The sequence below is a fragment of the Dromiciops gliroides genome, chromosome 2 (assembly GCF_019393635.1).
Source record: "Dromiciops gliroides isolate mDroGli1 chromosome 2, mDroGli1.pri, whole genome shotgun sequence".
Taxonomy (NCBI): Eukaryota; Metazoa; Chordata; class Mammalia; order Microbiotheria; family Microbiotheriidae; genus Dromiciops; species Dromiciops gliroides.
Genome location: NC_057862.1, coordinates 689,720,602 through 689,724,737, shown reverse-complemented (window position 1 = coordinate 689,724,737; position 4,136 = coordinate 689,720,602).

Genomic DNA, 4,136 nt, shown 5'->3' with positions numbered 1-4,136 from the left:
GGGTCTAGTGTGTCTTTGGTATAAATACCAGAGCAATATAAAACTTGAGAGGCGGACCTTCTCCAAGCAGATCCCCTAAAAGGGAGAACTTAGGGTGTGTTGGCAGGATTGCCATATAAGGTGTTTTATTTCAATATATCGACCTGGGGAGGGGATGCAGGGGAGTCGAGTGAATTATTCCTTTAAAAATGTATGCAAACGGGCTGGGGGAGGGGGCGGCAAGCCCTTGGGTGCTACTAGCTTCCTTCCTTTCCAGCTCCACTTTCATAAACAAGCAGTGCACAAGTCCTTATAAGTTGCCTTCTGCAAGGACCCAGAGGCATCTTCAAGTTACTGGAAGAGAAAGCTACCAAGAATGGCAGTCTGCAGGAGCCTCCTTTCCACAGCCCTTGGGACTTGGTACCTGCAGCCCCCTCCCCCTTCCAATCTGGGCCTGCCCCAGTGGAAGCCTGGAGCTGGGGGCTGGGGGCTGGGGGCTGGGGGAGGAGAAGAGGCTTCCCCAAAGGGCAGCAGAAGGGAGAAAGGAATGCTGGCCTCCATTGCCACCATCCCCAGTTACAAGCAGAGGGGAGGGGGAAGAGGAGATCAGCCTCTGGGCTGTGCTGGGGAGCCCTGGGAGAGATAGTCCTAGAGTCTTCACCCGTACAGACCTTCAGTCAGTCATCAGTGTAAGTAAATGGTAGTGGGCACCAAGACAAGGGACCACAGGATCACAGATGGAGTGCTGGATGGGAGCTCTGGGGCCAGACCCAGAAGAGGAAGAGGTACAGAAGAGGAAACTGAGGCTTGCTCAAGGACATATAAGCAGCAAACATGAGTCACTGAGTGTCCCATGCTGAACTTTCCTGTACCCTTTGTTCATAGGATCAAGGAAAGGGTTGTCTAGCCCAACCCCATCATTTGGTGGTGGAGGCTCAGAGAAAGGAAGTGACTTGTCTGAGGTCACACCAACAGCAAGCAACACAGCCCAGATTCAAAGTCTCTGTCTCTTACCATTGCATTAAAGTTATTTGTGGACTTGTCTTTTGCTCTAATACAGAATCACAGAACTGTAGACTTGGTTTAAAGGGACTTCAGTGACCATCCAGTCATACCTGTACAAGAGGAATCTGCATTATCATATTACATTGTAAAGTCTTTGAGAGTAGCATCTGTGTCTAGCTTTGTAACTTAGGCAGGGAGGTCAGTGCTTCTTCTTAGGTGAAGAAACATGCCAACAAAAATCTGAGGAACTACCTTGTCCCAGACACACACACACACACACACACACACACACAGACACACACACTCACACACACACTCACTCACACACACACACACATACACACACGCACTATCCCAGTTGTGGCTCTGCATTCTTAGAAGTGCTAATTTCCTTCCAGAGCTCAGCCAAAGGGCCACCTCCTACATGAAGCCTTCACTCATCTCCTTAGCTAGTCGTGCTTATCCATATACTATGATGGTCAACTTCACTTGACACTTGTGTGACATTTCCAAATCACAATCTCCCTGAGTCTGTTTCTTCATCTGTAAAAGGATGGGATTGGACTTGATGAACTTTCATTTTTATTTCTAGTTTTGAAAGAATAAATTTATTGATTTCAATAAGTTAATAAATGTGTTCCTTTTTTTTTTCAGTGAACAAATCTGTTCAATTCACAGGATCAAGATAAGGGAAGCTGGCTTAGGCAGCAGGTATTCTGGGGTTTTTTTTGTGTTTTTGGTGAGGCAATTGGAGTTAAGTGACTTGCCCAAGGTCATACAGCTAGTAAGTGTCAAGTGTCTAAGACTGGATTTGAACTCAGGTACTCCTGACTCCAGGGCCGGTGTTCTATCCATTTTGCCACCTAGCTGCCTCCATTTAAAATTTTTAAAAATTAATTAATTAATTAATTTTGGGGGCAGCAGGCATTCTGAAAATAATATGGGGGTTTTAGTAGACTTCAAGCTCACCATAAGTCAGCAGTGGGATGTGGCCATCAATAAAGAGAATACAATCTTGGGCTGCAGTGAGAAGGCAACAGGCTGGTGAAGGATCTTGTGTTCATGTCAGATGAAGATCAGTTGGAGGAAATGGGCACATTCAATGTAGGAGGGATATGATAGGTGTCTTAAGTATCTGAAGGGCTGTCACATGGGGGCGGGACTAGACTCGTTCTGTTTCCCCCCTAAGAATAACTTCTAAGATGCTGCTTGAGAGTAGGATGCTATGTCCTATTCAGAATACTAATGGATGATGGATTCCCTTTGGGTGAGTAGATTCTCTAGATGCTCCTGTTTGTAGCTATTGTTGTACCAATTGTAATAGGGCCCAGAATACTATGAACCTCTGCAATGCTATCTGTAAGGCTTAAATGAGTTCACCCTAACTATCTACATGGGAAAACCCAAGTGGATAAAGAATGCCATTTGCTCAGATGATGACATGAAGTAGGAAGGGCCACCTCCTGAGTTACTCCATCAATACATATCTGAAATAAGTAATTTGGAGAGACAATAAGTAGGCCCAAGAAGTGAAGAGGGGGAGGAAATTGGGCTCAGTTGCCTCAGAGAGCTTGGGCAGCTCTTTCAATGACCCCAAGTTGCTATTTGCCATAAAATCTTTCATTTCCATTGTTGTTCAGTTGTTCAGTAACGTCCAACTCTTCATGACCCCATGGACCATAATATCCGTGGGATTTTCTTGGCAAAGATACTAGACTGGTTTGCCATTTCCTTCTCCAGTGGATTAAGGCAGTGGCTTGCCCAGGGTCACATAGCTAGTCAGTATCTGAGGTCAGATTTGAATTCAGGTCTTCCTGCCTCCAGGCCCAACACTCTATCCCCCAACCACCTAGATGCCTTTTATTTCCATAACAATTTTCTTTTTTTGAGTGTTCTTTTTGTTATGAGCTTAAATATTTCAATGTTAATATCTATGCATTTGACTCTTAGATCTACTTGTCCAGTCCTAACCTCCAGTCATGCATCTGTAGACCATTGGACATCTCAAATTAATATTCTGTAGATATCTTAAATTCAACATTCCCCAAACTGAGCTAATTATCTTTCCTTCAAAACTCTCTCCCCTTCTAAATTTCCCTATTACTGTTGAGGATACCACCATCCTCCCAGTCACCTGGGCTCCCAACCTAGGAGTCACCCTAAATTCCTCATTCTCACCATCCATGTCCAATCTGTTTCCTAGCCCTGTCTATTTTTCCTCTATACCATCTTAAATATAGGGCACTGTCCTCTGCCACTGTAACCATCCTGGTATAGGCCCTCATCACCTTACCCTGGATTATTGCAGTAAATAGACCACTGCTTGGTCCCCCAACCTCAAGTCTCCTTCCATTCCATTCCAGCCTTTCAATGATCTTGTTTTTGTACTTCTCTGTGTATAAGTGGTATACCACAATATTTTGTAAGTTCTTCAGTTAACAAACATGTATTTATTAAGGGCCTACTATGTGCTAGCTATTGTGCTAATCACTGGGGACACAAATACTAAAAAGAAAGCTGGTCCCTGCCCTCAAAGAGCTTCCAATCTAATGGGGGAAGATCACACAAATTTGAGTGCAGGAGCTGTTTCATTTTTGTCTCTGTCTCTCCATGCCCTAGCCCAGTGCCTGGTACATAGTAGGTGCTTAATATATGTGTTCCCTCGAATTGGCTATGATTTCATGGAATTTGGGAAGGGTCTGGGACCATGGTAGGAAAGGACCTCCTGGTTTCCCAGGTTACAGTCCAAGAAGGGAACGCTATCTCTAGGAGAGGGTTATGGTGGTGGTACAGAAAGGGCCTTGTATTTGGAATCAGAGCATCTGAATGACCTCAGGCAAGTCACTTATCTAGCTGATCCTCAGTTTCCCCATCTGGAAGAATGATCCTATCAAGAACAAAACCCTAAGATTCCACAAATCAAGATATTGTCAGGTCCTACGTGATAATGGGATAATGGACAAGTGATTAGCCAGAAATGGGGCTGCTTCTTTTTCTGACATATTCTGACATTTTCCCAGTTAGATATTTAGGACTGTCCTGGTGGCTTGGGGATTGAGGCAAACTGCACATCCCCAGTGGAAAGGGCAGATAGGGAAGGAGCAGAGTAGCAAGAGGAAATGGCCTGAGTCCCTGGAAAACTCTCTGTAACA